The sequence below is a fragment of the Phyllobates terribilis genome, unplaced genomic scaffold (genome assembly GCF_046119375.1).
Source record: "Phyllobates terribilis strain yellow unplaced genomic scaffold, ASM4611937v1 Scaffold_1__5_contigs__length_1240528914, whole genome shotgun sequence".
In the NCBI taxonomy this organism is placed as follows: domain Eukaryota; kingdom Metazoa; phylum Chordata; class Amphibia; order Anura; family Dendrobatidae; genus Phyllobates; species Phyllobates terribilis.
Genome location: NW_027362761.1, coordinates 968,251,908 through 968,268,745, shown reverse-complemented (window position 1 = coordinate 968,268,745; position 16,838 = coordinate 968,251,908).

The following is a 16,838-nucleotide window of genomic DNA, read 5'->3' as shown; positions in this document are numbered from 1 at the left end:
AAACAGCTCTGCAGACTCAACCATCTGTTCTACCTCATACTCAGACGGGCAGCTGGAGATTTGGGAGCTGTGAGGAAGCAAGTGCGATTGGGGTGACACCTTTGAGGACTGGAGTATTTGTGATGTTGAAGTTGATGTGGAGGAGAGCCCACTTAAAGGAGCACTTGATATCCGTTGAAGCACCTGCTGTTTTTGTGCCTCATCTGGAATTTGTAGCGATTGGCGTGGCCGTAAGAAAGGGATCTTATCACATTGTCCGCTAAAAGAAGTAGACATTTTAGTTTGGCTGGAAGATGGTCTTTCTTCTGCAGATGTTACTGTTGCTTTAACACCTACCCCACGGACACAACCTTTTTTCCCCTTCCCAACACGCCTATTCCCCTTTCCACCAGCAGCAGGCCTTTTTCCACTCATTTTGGTGGTTAACTAATTCACAACTCTGGAGTTGTTTGCACAAAAAACAATGGATGGGAACCGAGCAGAGCTGAGTGGCCAAACTGTGGTATTAGGCCAAAACTATTGGCTGGGTTAGATGCAGAAAAAAATTATATTCAATTTGCAACCTGATGGAGGTCTGTATAGATGGACTAATAGAACAAGTCCCACACACAGCTAGAAGCCCAATATTTTTTCAGAGGTAGATGCAGAAAAAAATATATTCAGTTTGCAACCTGATGGAGGTCTGTATAGATGGACTAATAGAACAAGTCCCACACACACCTAGAAGGCCAAATATTTTTTCAGAGGTAGATGCAGAAAAAAATTATATTCAGTTTGCAACCTTATGGAGGTCAGTATAGATGGACTAATAGAACACGTCCCACACACAGCTAGAAGGCCAAATATTTTTTCAGAGGTAGATGCAGAAAAAAATTATATTCAGTTTGCAACCTTATGGAGGTCAGCATAGATGGACTAATAGAACAAATCCCACACACAGCTAGAAGGCCAAATATTTTTTCAGAGGTAGATGCAGAAAAAAATTATATTCAGTTTGCAACCTTATGGAGGTCAGTATATATGGACTAATAGAACAAGTCCCACACACAGCTAGAAGGCCAAATATTTTTTCAGAGGTAGATGCAGAAAAAAATTATATTCAGTTTGCAACCTTATGGAGGTCAGTATAGATGGACTAATAGAACAAGTCCCACACACAGCTAGAAGGCCAAATATTTTTTCAGAGGTAGATGCAGAAAAAAATATATTCAGTTTGCAACCTGATGGAGGTCTGTATAGATGGATTAATAGAACAAGTCCCACACACAGCTAGAAGCCCAATATTTTTTCAGAGGTAGATGAAGAAAAAAATATATGCAGTTTGCAACCTGATGGAGGTCAGTATAGATGGACTAGTACAACAAGTCCCACACACAGCTAGAAGCCCAATATTTTTTCAGAGCTAGATGCAGAAAAAAATTATATTCAATTTGCAACCTGATGGAGGTCAGTATAGATGGACTAATAGAATGATGCTATGCCCAAAAGATTTTACTTCACTAGGTGCAGTAAAAAAATTGGTATTCTATACACAGGTGGTATATCTTGCAACACAGATAGGCTACTCCACTGACTAACACACTCTGCAATAGGCCAAAAAGGATTAGCTTTGCTAGATTCAGCCAAATGCTGTGAAAAAAACTTGCACAGCACTGGCACAGACCTGCCTGGCAAAAACTGATAGGAACTGATGTAACCTAGTCCTGAAAAGGACTCCAATTACAATTAGTCTTTACTCCCACAATCTATCTATTTAAGAGCACAGACCTGCCTGATAAAAGTCGTAGGAAATGCTGTAACCTAGTCCTTAAAAGGACTGCAATCACAACTATTCCCTACTCCCAAGCTATCTGTAGATTTGTGCGAAAATTGGCTTGAAATTAACAAGGTATAGCGCACACAGCAACAGCGGTGCCGTCTAAAACGCAGCTGCAGCAGTGAGAAAATGGTGGCGACGGGGAAAATGGCTTGGTCTTATAGGGCAAGGACATGTGACATACACTGCCAATGACACATGCCCTTGCTTGTGTGAAAAAAAGCACTTCGCTCCGTGTGTGTGCTGCTGATAGGCTGACAGATTGCACCTCCCCACTGCAAATGCGGGAAAGAGAAAAAAAAATGGAGATCTTCATTGTTCCTGCAGAGATCCATCCCCTGCCCCTCCCCCCACCCCGCTGTACACTCAAACTGCGTATTAACATTAATTTTCATCATTACTGAGAAAAAATCCAGTTATGATTTTGGTGCACGAACAGTTATCGAACATAACCTCGAACAGCCGAATTTTTCTCAAATTGTTCGTGTTCGCCGAACGGCTTGAACACCGCCCAAAACAGCTCGAATTTGAGATTGGAGAACAGTTCGAGTAGAACAACGCTCATCTCTACTCGTAATGCCAACACGATGGAAGTTGCCAGTACAACTGTTAGGTCTTCTCGAGTTTGGCTATTTTTTAAAGACTCTGCAGATAACCCCAAAAAGGCAATTTGCACCACCTGCCAGGCCAGCATCAGAAGGGGTAGCAAAACTAACAGCCTGACCACGACCAGCATGATCAGGCAGATGCAAAACGTAGTCAAATCTCATTAGACTTATATCCACAGGTGTGCACCACCAATTAAATCATATCAAAAAGGGGGGGGGAAGAAGGCAAAGAATGTGGATTATATAATCATTAAAATTCATATATTTTATTAATTCTTTTTAAAAATTTTAGGAGTAAAATTACTCATGCATCCACAGATGCATATAGGGTAGCCATCTCATTTGGACGGCACACACTAAAATTTTAGGTAATGGTATGTAGGATAAATTTAAGGTGCTATATCCCCGTCCCTCAAATCATTGGGCTATAGCTGTATATTATACATTGCCCCTTGTACAGCTTTATACACTACCAAGCATAGTAAATAAGCACTATGACGTGTCCAGCAAATATGTTGTCCAGATATTGCTATCCTCACCCCAAATTTATGAATATATGCAATTGAGTTACTCAGTAGTTTATATCACGTTTGTGCAATGTGACGCCGCTATTCTATATATCTCCTATATCAGCTCACCGGCCGGCACAGCTGATCGCCGCCAAAAGGAGAGGAGGAGAGAATCTCCTGATTACTGAGCGCTAGGCAATCTATATTGTATAAATCTATGTTCACCCCAACCAGATATACACTGCTCAAAAAAATAAAGGGAACACTCAGATCCTAGATCTGAATGAATGAAATATTCTCATTGAATACTTTGTTCTGTACAAAGTTGAATGTGCTGACAACAAAATCACACAAAAATCATCAATGGAAATCAAATTTATTAACCAATGGAGGCCGGGATTTGGAGTCACCCCCAAAATTAAAGTGGAAAAACACACTACAGGCTGATTCAACTTTGAAGTAATGTCCTTAAAACAAGTCAAAATGAGGCTCAGTATTGTGTGTGGCCTCCATGTGCCTGTATGACCTCCCTACAAACGCCTAGGCATGCTCCTGATGAGGTTGCGGATGGTCTCCTGTGGGATCTCCTCCCAGACCTGGACTAAAGCATCCGCCAACTCCTGGACAGTCTGTGGTGCAACGTGACGTTGGTGGATGGAGTGAGACACGATGTCCCAGATGTGCTCAATCGGATTCAGGTCTGGGGAACGGGCGGGCCAGTCCATAGCTTCAATGCCTTCAACTTGCAGGAATTGCTGACACACTCCAGCCACATGAGGTCTGGCATTGTCCTGCATTAAGAGGAACCCAGGGCCAACTGCACCAGCATATGGTCTCACAAGGGGTCTGAGGATCTCATCTCGGTACCTAATGGCAGTTAGGCTACCTCTGGCGAGCACATGGAGGGCTGTGCGGCCCACCAAAGAAATGCCACCCCACACCATTACTGACCCACTGCCAAGCCGGTCATTCTGAAGGATGTTGCAGGCACCAGATCGCTCTCCACGGAGTCTCCAGACTCTGTCACATCTGTCACATGTGCTCAGTGTGAACTTGCTTTCATCTGTGAAGAGCACAGGGCGCCAGTGGCAACTTTGCCAGTCCTGGTGTTCTGTGGCAAATGCCAAGCATCCTGCACGGTGTTGGGCTGTGAGCACAACCCCCATCTGTGGACGTCAGGCCCTCATACCGCCCTCATGGAGTCGGTTTCTAACCGTTTGTGCAGACACATGCACATTTGTGGCCTACTGGAGGTCATTTTTCAGGGCTCTGGCAGTGCTCCTCCTGTTCCTCCTTGCACAAAGGCGGAGGTAGCAGTCCTGCTGCTGGGTTGTTGCCCTCCTACCGCCCCTTACACGTCTCCTGGTGTACTGGCCTGTCTCCTGGTAGCGCCTCCAGCCTCTGGACACTACGCTGACAGACACAGCATACCTTCTTGCCACAGCTCGCATTGATGTGCCATCCTGGATGAGCTGCACTACCTGAGCAACTTCTGTGGGTTGTAGAGTCCGTCTCATGCTACCACGAGTGTGAAAGCACAACCAACATTCAAAAGTTACCAAAACATCAGCCAGAAAGCACTGGTACTGAGATGTGGTCTGTGGTCCCCACCTGCAGAACCACTCCTTTATTGAAGGGGTCTTGATAATTGCCAATAATTTACATCTATTGTCAATTCCATTTGCACAACAGCATGTGAAATTGATTGTCAATCAGTGTTGCTTCCTAAGTGGAAAGTTTGATTTCACTGAAGTTTCATTTACTTGGAGTTATATTCTGTTGTTTAAGTGTTCCCTTTATTTTTTTGAGCAGTGTATGTTTGTTACAGTAGGGGTGCTCAATGTAAGCATGCCGGGCCGCACAATGTGGTTACACCACTGCACATGTCTTTTGTCAGCCTGCCTTCACGCACAGCTGATCATAACCAGTATGGAGGAATCTCTCCCGGCTGCTACAAACCAAGCAGTCTATGTTGTAATGGTATGAGGCGATCCGAGCAGCTTTCTATTGTGATCTCACTACCTGCACATGCGGTCAGCATGCCCGGCCCGCATGTCGGATCGCTATGGCACTAGCGGTTGTATTATTGAACACTCTGCTGCTACCTATGCTGTATTGGAGCTACTTTTATACCTCCTAACATTCTCATTAAACTAAAATAGAGTCCCTGACGCGCGTTTCGCCGGTATACTGGCTTTTTCTTAGGGCAAAGTCGGACACAAGTCCCGGATATTTATACCCTCAGTCTGGATTGACAGGAAAATCAGCCAATCAAATTGTTACACACACTTAGATAGAAAAACTCCATGCATACATATCGTAATGATAAACTGTGTACACAGAAAAACAAAATGTCCATTCTCCCATATAAATCTGTATTTTTAATAAGCAGATTCTCAATCTATCCTCATATGGATCTCTCATAACGATGGGAAATAATTGCAACAAGTCAGAAAAAAGAATCTAAGGATTTCCTCATGATTAAATAACATATCTATCCTTGTCACATCAATTCCACATATAGACATTCCTATATGGGATAATTTATATCTAAAGCCCCATCAGTATGGAATATATCTTATTAAATCCCTAAAGGGGCTATAGAAAAAGTAGATTTTTAGGAAAAAGAAAGGAAAATAAAGAAAAGAAGGGGAAGGGCTTTTAACATATTATATAGAAAAAGAGGAAGGGGAGTGGTAGAAGGTCTTTTTGATTTTTAATCCTTAGTCATATGCACGAGAGTGTAGCCTTGTGGCCACAAGCCCATGATCCTATAGTGGTATTTCTTAAACCCATATTCTCCAGGTATGTGCCAATTCGCACACACCGGAGAAGCTTGGTTTGCAGCAGCCGGGAGAGATTCCTCCATACTGGTTACGATCAGCTGTGCATGAAGGCAGGCTGACAAAAGACATGTGCAGCGGTGTAACCACATTGTGCGGCCCGGCATGCTTACATTGAGCACCCCTACTGTAACAAACATATATCTGGTTGGGGTGAACATAGATTTATACAATATAGATTGCTAGCGCTCAGTAATCAGGAGATTCTCTCCTCCTCTCCTTTTGGCGGCGATCAGCTGTGCCGGCTGGCGAGCTGATATAGGAGATATATAAAATAGCGGCGTCACATTGCACAAACGTGATATAAAATACTGAGTACCTCAATTGCATATATTCATATGTTTGGGGTGAGGATAGCAATATTTGGACAACATATTTGCTGGACACGTCATAGTGCTTATTTACTATGCTTGGTAGTGTATAAAGCTGTATAAGGGGCAATGTATAATGTACAGCTATAGCCCAGTGATTTGAGGGACGGGGATATAGCACCTTAAATTTATCCTACATACCACTAACTAAAATTTTAGTTGGTGCCGTCCAAATGGGATGGCTACCCTATATGCATCTGTGGGTGCACGAGTAATTTTGCTCCTAAAAATTTTAAAAAGAATTAATAAAATATATGAATTTTAATGATTATATAATCCACATTCTTTGCCTACTTTCCTTTTCCCCCCTCCCCCCATTTTTGATATGATCAGGCAGATGGAAGCAAAGCACCCGACTAAGTGGGTCGAACCCAAGGGTTCAGCAACAGTATCTGTGGGGGACACCACTGCTTGTTCCGCTGTTGTGCGTGCATACCTATCCCCTGTCCATGACGCATGCCAGGATGCCTCCTACACTGCACCTGTCATTGAACACTCTCAACTAGCAATATCAGTAAGCACATCCACGTCATTGTCGGAGTGCAGTGTTCAGTTGTCCCTACCCCAGTCCTTGGAATGCAAGCACAAATGCGCAGCCAACACCCCACTGGTCACACTACTAAATTCACACATTTTGCGAAAGCTTGCACTCGAAATGTTGCCTTTAAGACCCATGGAGATGGAAGCTTTCTGCAAACTGATGGCGGCGGCCATCCCTCGGTACTCGGTTCCCAGCCGCCACTATTTCTCCCGGTGTGCCCTCCCCGTATTACACAAGCACGTGTCCCACAACATTAGCTGTGCCCTCAACAATGCAGTTACTGGGAAAGACCACCTAACCACGGACACGTGGACAAATGCTTGTGGGCAGGGATGGTACATCTTGCTGACGGCACACTGGGTTAACATAGTGGAAGCAGGGACTTAGTCGGACCTTGGGACGGAACACATCCTCTCGATGCCTTGGATTGCGGGCCCTGGGTCAATCAGGTTTGCCCCCACATTCAACAGCTCCTGCACCTCCTCCTCCTCCTCTTCAGCCTCCATCTCCGAAATGACCACATCAGTCGCAAACTAGAAGTACTGCAGCACTGCCTCGGCCAAGCGGCAACAGGCTGTGCTGAAGCTAATATGCTTATCTGACAAAACGCACAACGCTGAAGAGTTTTGGACAGCTCTGGTGGCGACTCTGAGGCGAGGCGAGCTCACACATGTACCATGCCTGGCCCATGTGCTTAACCTCGTGGTTCAACGATTTCTCAAAGTGCGTCGCCTGTGTGACCATTTTAGAAAGTCAGATACAGGTTCCGCCGCCCTTGCCGTGCTTCAGCAGCGTTTGCATGTTCCAGCTCACTGACTGATCTGTGATGTCCCCACACATTGGAACTCTACATTGCAGATGTTGGGAAGGATTTGTGAGCAGAAGAGGGCAGTTGTTGAGTACCAGCATAAACAAGGCCATCGGTATTCAGTTCAGACTCCACACATAAGATCTCAGGAGTGGACATGGATGTCAGACGTATGTACCATCCTCCAAAACTTTGAGGACTCCACCAAGATGGTGAGCGGCAATGACGCCATAATTAACATCACCATCGTGGTTCTCTGTCTTCTGAAATGCTCTCTGCTCACAATTAAAGATGATGCATTGCAGGCGGAGCATGATGAGATGGAGCAAGGAACCATACAGGGTGATTACGCACAGCCCAGCCTCATCTCATCACAATGTGGATTCGGTGACAATGAGGAAGATGAGGAGGAGGAAGAAGAAGAAAAGCTAGACTATACTACCTGCACAACTGTCATACCGTCTGTTCAGTATGGATGGCCTGAGGATAGGGAGGAGGAGGAAGAGGAGGACGATGAGGAGGAGAGCATGGTCAGTCGTCCTCTTGGTGAGGACACGGAAGTCTTGCCTCTTTGCAGTCTGGCACACATGGCTGAGTTTATGTTACGCTGCCTTTCCCGTGACCCTCGCGTTGTCCAAATTTTGTGTGACAGTCTTTACTAGTTGGTGACACTTCTAGACCCACACTATAAGGAAAACTTTCTGTTACTTATTCCTACGCTGGACAGGCCTAATAAAATGGGGCCGTACCAGAATGGCCCTGTTGTGGAATTATTAAAAAAAATTCCCATCGGAAAATGCTAGCGGCAGAGGTCACAGTTCATTGGACAACCAAGAAGTACAGGCGAGAGAGACAAAAATGCAATCCAGCAGAGCCAGGGGAACACTGTCAAAGTTCTGGGACAGTTTTCTCAGACCCTCCCATTGCACAGCCCTGAGGCGCGGGGGTATTCTCCCAAGTAGGGAAAAGTTTCGGAAGATGGTAAGGGAGTACCTTGGCAACCGTACCAACGTCCTCCGTGATTCCTCCCCGCCTTATAATTATTTGGTATCTAAGCTGGACATGTGGCATGAACTGGCTCTCTACGCCTTGGAGGTCCTGGCCTGCCCTGCTGCTAGCGTTTTGTCAGAGCGGGTTTTAGTGCCGCTGGTGGAATTATAACCGATAGGCGCATCCGCCTGTCAACTAAAAATGCTGGCAGGCTGACTCTTATAAAAATGAACAAGGGCTGGATTGGGCCAGACTTCTCAACACCACCGAATGATAACAGCGTAACATAAACTCAAATATAGTGTATTTTTTTTCGGGAGGTCTAACTCTATTCCCGTGCACCTCTGTCTTCACACCCAGACATGGGTATAAACTTCCTTATTTTGTCTATTTGTTCTTGTCCTCCTCCTCCGCATCTCATCCTCCACCTCCATATAACCATATCACCACCATATGTACCTTATCAACATATCTACGTCTCTTGCAAGAGACATTGGAGTTCCTCAAAATTTTTGGCAGCCGTTGCTTCACTGCATAGGCAAACAGTATGGGAGAACACCTTCCTAATAATGGGAACATTGTTTTCAGGTGGCCCTCCGACCTCTACGTCTCTTATAAGGATCATTGGATATCCTCCAATTTTTGGGCAGCGTTGCTTCACTGCATAGGCAAACAGTATAGGAGACCCACTTCCTAATAATGGGAAAATTGTTTTCAGGAGGCCCTCTGACCTCTACGTCTCTTACAAGGGACATTGGAGTGCCTCCAAATTTTTTGACAGCCATTGCAATCACTGCATAGGCAAACCCCACTAACAATTTAAAGACACATAGAGCAGGGCCACAGTAACGAGTATGACATGTTCCTATTAGAAAGGAGAGAGTCTGCTATACAGTTATAGGATATGCAGTGAGTCCAAAAGCTGACCAAATTTAGGAAAAACCCCACTAACAATTTAAAGACACATAGAGGAGGGCCACAGTAACGAGTACAGCATGTTCCCATTAGAAAGGAGAGAGTCTGCTATACAGTTATAGGGTATGCAGTGAGTCCAAAGGCTGACCTAATTTAGGAAAAATCCCACTAACAATTTAAAGACACATAATACAGGGCCACAGTAATGACAAATTCCCATTAGAAAGGAGAGGGTCTCCCATAGTGTTGGCCCATGCAGTGAATGCAAGGGCTGCCAAAAATTGGGAGGCACTCCAATGACCCTTGGAAGAGTCTTAGAGGGCCTCATAAAAAAATATTCCCATTAGAAAGGGATGGGCTGACAAACGTTTACCCCTGGGGGGTATACATGAACATACTGTATAAAAAATTTTTTTTACGGGCATCATAAACACCCTTTAAAAAAATTATGTGGGTGTTGCATCACGGACCAGGGTCACCCTGGTGTTATGGTGGTGGAGGTTGAGGATCAGGAGGAGGATAAGAGCAAATAGCCAAAATCAGGAAGCGTATACCCATGTGTGGGTGTGAAAAGGTGCATGAGAATACACCTCCCAAAAAAAGACACTGGATTTGAGTTTATGTTACGCTGCTATCATTCGGTGGTATTGAGAAGTCTGGCCCAATGCAGTCCTTGTTCATTTTAAAAAGAGTCAGCCTGTCAGCATTTTCAGTTGACAGGCGGATGCGCTTATCAGTTATAATTCCACCAGCGGCACTAAAACCCGCTCTGATAAAATGCTGGTGGCAGGGCAGGCCAGGACCTCCAAGGCATAGAGAGCCATTATTTATTGGATACCCAATAATTATAAGGCAGAGAGGAATCACGGAGGATGTTGGTATGATCGGCAAGGTACTCCCTCAGCATCTTTCCAAACTTTGCACTCCTTGTGTGAGTACCCCGCGCTTCAGGGCTTGCGTGATGGGAGGGGCTGAGAAAATTCTCCCAGAACTTTGACAGTGTTTCCCTGCCTCTGCTGGATTGGAGTTGTGTCTCTCTCGCCTGTAGTCCTTGGTTGTCCAACGAACTATGACCTCTGCCACCAGCGTTTTCAGATGGGAATTTTTTTAATAGTTAGGCAATAAGGGCCTTCTGGTACTGCCCCATTTTTGTAGACCTGTCCGCCTCAGGAATAAGAGAAATAAAGTTCTCCTTGTAGCATGGGTCTAGAAGTTTCACCAACCAGTAATGACTGTCACCCAAAATTTTGAGAACGCGACGGTCATGGGAAAGGCAGCGTAACATAAACTTAGCCATGCGTGCCAGACTACTAACAGGCAAGACTTCCGTGTCCTCACCAAGAGGATGACTGACCATGCTCTCCTCCTCCTCCTCTCTGTCCTCAGGCCATCCACGCTGATCAGACGATATGACAGCTGTGCAGGTAGTACCATCTATAGCGCATGAAACTAGCTCCTCTTCTTCCTCCTCATCTTCCTCTTTGTCACCCAATCCACGTTGGGATGAGATGAGGCTGGGCTGTGTGTAATCACCCTGTATGGTTCCCTGCTCAATCTCATCGTGCTCCGCCTGCAGTGCATTCTCTTTGATTGTGAGCAGAGAGCGTTTCAGAAGACAGAGAAGCAGGATGGTGATGTTAATTATGGCGTTATTGCTGCTCACCTTCATGGTGGAGTCCTCAAAGTTTTGGAGGATGATACATATGTCTGACATCCTTGTCCACTCCTGAGGTCTTATGTGTGGAGTCTGAACTGAATACCGACGGCCTTTTGTTGATGCTGGTAGTCAACAACTGACCTCTTCTGCTCACAAATCCTTCCCAACATTTACAAATCCTTCCCAACATTTGCAGTGTAGAGTTCCAACGCGTGGGGACATCACACACCAGTCTGTGAGCTGGAAGCTGCAAACGCACGGCACCTAAGCATATTAGTTTCAGCACAGCCTGTGTCACCTTGGCCGAGGTAGTGCTGCAGTGCTTCCAGCTTGTGACTAATGTGGTAATTTCAAAGATTGAGCCTGAAGAGGAGGAGGAGGCTGAGGAGGATGAGGTGCAGGAGCTGTAGACTGGGGAGGGCAACTCTGATTGACCTAGGGCCTGCGATCCTTGGCGCCGGGAGGACGTGTTCCGTCCCAAGTTCCAACTGGGTCCCAGCTTCCACTATGTTAATCCAGTGTGCCGTCAGCGAGATGTACCGTCCCTGCCACAAGCACTTGTCCACGTGTCCATGGTTAGGTGGACTTTCCTGGTAACTGCATTGTTGAGGGCACGGCTAATGTTTTGGGACACGTGCTTGTGCAATGCAGAGACGGCACACTGGGAGAAATAGTGGCGGCTGGGGAAGTACTAAGGGACAGCCGCTGCCATCAAGTTGCGGAATGCTTCCATCTCCACGAGCCTAACAGGCAAGATTTCTAGCGCAAGCAATCGCGAAATGTGGGAATTTAGTAGTGTGTCCTGTGGGGCGTTAGCTGCTTATTTGTACTTGCATTCTAAGGACAGGGGTATGGACAACTGAACGCTGCGCTGGGACAAAGACATGGACATGCTACCTGATGCTGCTACATGAGAGTGTGCAATGACAGGTTCAGGGCAGGAGGCATCTTTTTTGGGGTTATCGGCAGAGTCTTTAAAAAAGACTCGGGAAGACCTATCAGTTGTACTGGCAACGTCCTTCGTGTTGGTGTTACGGGGAACGGTTGCCTGCCTTCTGGCTGTGGCCAACACACTGCTTCTTCCTGCCTGTTGGGGTGCTCTGCCTCCTTCCCCCTCTGTGCTGCTCTCCTCGCTCTGCATGTCCTCCTGCCAGGTTGGTTCAGTTACTATATCATCCACCACCTCGTCTTCCACTTCCACACTCTGGTCCTCCTCCTGACTTTCTGGCAATTGTGTCTCATCATCATCCACCTCTTGTGACACTTTCCCACCTTCGCCTTCGTGTGACCGTGGCTACTCAAATATTTGGGCATCGCTACATGCGATCTCCTCTTGCCCCACTTCAAGTGGACCGGACGAGAGGCCCGAATCTATAAATGGAAAAGTGAACAGCTCTTCGGAGTTTCCAAATGTGGGATCAGTTGTCTCTGGGCACTCGGCATGGTGGGAGGAAGGAGGTTCAGGGTGAGGAATATGTGGTCCAGACTCGCAGCTACTGAAACTTGACCGTGTGGAAGACAAGGTGGTGGTTGCTAAGTGACTGGAAGCATTATCTGCTGTCCAAGCAATAACCTTTTCACACTGCTCTGTGTTCAATAGTGGTGTTCTGCGGTCCCCTATTAATTGGGACAGGAAGGTCGAGCGAGAAGATGTGGGTGTTTCTTGTGGCACAATTTCAGCTTGCCCACGGCCTCGGCCTCTGCATGCACCATCACCATCACGTCCAGTTCCCCGTCCCTTGCCATGCGGCTTGCCCATTTTAAATGAAGGACAATATCTTCCACGCTCACTACAAATGACTGAATTTGGAGCGAACTTATGTGGTCCGTGTGACGGACAAACCATAGTTTTAAATACCTGGCATGTAGGTAACTATGTTGAACAGAAAACTGTTGTCAATTGCTTCACTGACACACTGAAACAAATTTTTAATGGAGGTCAGAAATGACAGTATTTTGTGAAAACGTATATGTGATCAGTGTGAAGTACAAACCACAGTTTTAACCCCTTAAGGACCCTGGGATTTTCCGTTTTTGCATTTTCGTTTTTTGCTCCCCTTGTTCCCAGAGCCATAGCATTTTTATTTTTTTGTCAATATGGCCGTGTGAGGGCTTATTTTGTTGTATTTTTGAATGACATTACTGGTTTTACCATATCCTGTACGGTAAAAAAATTCCAAGTGCAGTGAAATTGCTAAAAAAGTGCAATACCACAGATTTTTATTTTTTTTTACCACGTTCAATGAATGCTTAAACTGTCCTGCCATTCTTATTCTCCAGGTCATTACGAGTTCATAGACACCAAACATGTATAGGTTCTGTTTATTTAAGTGGTGAAAAAAAAATCCAAAGTTTGCTTAAAATAAAAAATGGCACCATTTTCCAAGACCCGTAGCGTCTCCATTTTTCGGGATCTGGGACCAGTTGAAGGCTTATTTTTTGTGCACCGAGCTGAAGTTTTTATTAATACCATTTTGGGGTAGATCCGATGTTTTGTTTGCCCGTTATTGCATTTTATTGCAATGTTGCGGCGACCAAAAAACATAATTCTGTCGTTTAGAATTTTTTTCTTGTTACACCGTTTACTGTTCGGATTAATTTATTTTTATATTGATAGATCAGGCGATTCTGAATGCGGCGATATCAAATATGTGTATGTGTTTTTTTTTTTAATTATTTTATTTTGAATGGGGCGAAAGGGGGGTGTTTTAAAGTTTTAAATTTTTTTAATATTTTTAAAAACATTTTTTTTACACTTTTTTCTTGCTTCTATAGTCTCCATAGGAGACTAGAAGCAGCAGCTGTCCGATCGCCTCTGCTACATAGAGATGATGAACAGATTACCTCTATGTAGCAGAAATGCTCCTGTGCTATGCGCGCCGACCACTAGGTGACGCTCATAGCAATCATTACATGACAACCACTGGGGTCTGCTGCAGACCCAGGGTTGTCATGCCCACCCATCAGTGACCCGCGATCACGTGACGGGGTCACCGATGGGCGGGGTAAGTGACGCGCTTCCGGCTCGGCGCTATTAAATGCCGCTGTCAGAGATTGACAGCAGCATTTAACTGGTTAACAGCCGCGGGTGTTGCGGACACATGTCAGCTGTAATAATTAGCTGACATGTGCTCGGTTCAGTGCAGGCTTACCGCCAGAGCCCTCACTGAACCCGGGGTGATGGCTAATACGCCCCAGGCTTTAAAGGGGTTAAATACCTGACCTGTAGGGAACTATTTTAAACTGGTGTCAATTGCTTCACTGACACACTGAAATTTTTTTTTAATGGAGGCGAGAAATGGCAGTATTTTCTGAAAACGTATATGTGATCCATGTGATGGAGAAAACACAGTTTTGAATACTTGGCCTGTAGGTAACTATTTTGAACAGCAAACTGGTGTCAATTGTTTCACTGACACACTGAAACAAATTTTTAATGGAGGCCAGAAATGGCAGTATTTTCTGAAAACGTCTATGTGATCTGTGTGACGAAGAAAACACAGTTTTACATACCTGGCCTGTAGGTAACTATTTTGAACATCAAACTGGTGTCAATTGCTTCACTGACACACTGAAGCAAATTTTTAATGGATGCCAGAAATGGCAGTATTTTCAGCGCAATTATATGTGATCCGTGTGACACAGTTTTAAAAAGCTGGATTTTTAGCTCTGTAATATGGAAAGGACCTGGCTGTATTCTGCAGTGTCAACAAGCAAATGGCGCAGAACAACGGTTTTTTCTGGATTGCTTTTTAAGCAAATAATGAGGATTAAGATCCAAAAAAAAATTATTCCTGGCCCCTGAGACCTGGGCTTATATCTAGAAATATCTAACAGCAGCAGCAGGCAAAACTGGAATGGAACCTCTTGTGCTATGTGCACTGCAGTCTGCTATATACTCTGCCTGCCTGCCTATATACACTGCCTGCCTGATATCTCTGCAGATGGATTAGTCCTCAGAAGGACTGTTTGTTGAGATGGATATGTCTCTCTAATATAGTTTGGTACATCTACACTAACTAGAAACAAGTAAATCTCTCCCTAGTTCAGCAGCACCTCTCCCTACACTGTCTGATTCTGGAGTGACTGCGATGAGCATGGCGGCGCCGGGTATGATATAGACCTGATGACACTGTGTGGCCAGCCAATCACTGTAATGCCACAATCAATATGGCTAGGGCATTACAGTGAGTGGCAGGCAATCCCTGCATGTTCATTTGCTCTCTATAGAGTGCCAAATATGCAGGGAGGAGACCCGAGCTCCCACCGAGCATCTCGAGCAGTGAGATGCTCGGGAGAGCACCGAGCAGTTGCGAGCATACTCGTTCATCACTATTTGTTACATATTTTGCACCACTTGGATTTTACAGGCTTTTCCTTGCACATAAAACTTTAATGTAGTTTGTGGAAAAAGGAAGAGGACCCTGCCCTTGCAGGCTTACATTCTACAGGAACGGGAAGGAGACAGTAGGTTGGTGGGGTAGCTCCGGTGTTGTTGAGGTGGCCGGTAGCAAGGTCATGGCAGTCTGTAAGCTTGTTTGAAGAGATGGGTTTTCAGGTTCCGTCTGAAGGATCCAAGTGTGGCAGATAATCAGACGTGTTGAGGCACAGAATTCAATAGGATGGGGGATATTCGGGAGAAATCTTGGAGGTGATTGTGCGAGGAACGAATAAGTGTGGAGGAGAGAAGGAGGTCTTGGGAGGACCGGAGATTACGAAAGGGAATGTACATACATCAATTATCCTGAGTTACATCCTGAATTATACTCCAGAGCTTCACTCACTATTCTGCTGGTGCAGTCACTGTGTACATGCATTGCATTACATATCCAGATTCGTGATAGTTTCAGTGGTCAGACCCCGACTAATATGGCGGCCATCCGACTTCACTGGCTCATGCCGCCATTAAGTCAAGCTCATTAACAAATTCTTTGTTAAAGAGGTTGACCACTCTCTCTTGTTAGTGCAGCTTTCCTCACAGACTGACCAACACTTCTGTTCACAAAATGGCTGCAGATGAAGGAACAAATTTAAAGGGCGGGTAGGATCCAGCACTAATTAAAACTACCTTAGGCTGATGAGAAGAGTGCTCAGTCAGAAAGGGCTGGATCTTACCCGCCCTTTAACTCCTTCACCCCCCAGCCTGTTTTCACTATCATTACTGGGCCAAATTTTACAATTCTGACCAGTTTATGAGTTAATAACTCTGGAATGCTTCAAGGGATGCCACGGATTCTGAGACTGTTTTCTCATATCATATTGTAAATCACGACAGTGGTAAAATTTCTTTGATATGACTTACGTTTATTTGTGAAAAACAACGGAAATTTGGCAAAAATTTGAAAAATTTAGCAATTTTCAAATTTTCAATTTTTATGTCCTTAAATCAGAGAGTTATGTCACACAAAATAGTTAATAAATAACATTTCCCACATGTCTACTTTACATCAGCACAATTTTGGAAACATATTTTTTTGTTAGGAAGTTAGAAGGGTTAAAAGTTGACCAGCTATTTCTCATTTTTCCAACAAAATTTACAAAACCATTTTTTTAGGGACCATGTCACATTTGAAGTGACTTTGAGGAATATATATGACAGAAAATACCCAAAATTGACACCATTCTAAAAACTGCACACCTCAAGGTGCTCAAAACCACATTCAAGAAGTTTATTTACCCTTCAGTTGCTTCACAGGAATTAATGGAATGTGAAATGTTAATGGAAAAAAATAACATTTGACTTTTTTCATAAAAATTTCACGTTAGACACAAATTTTTCA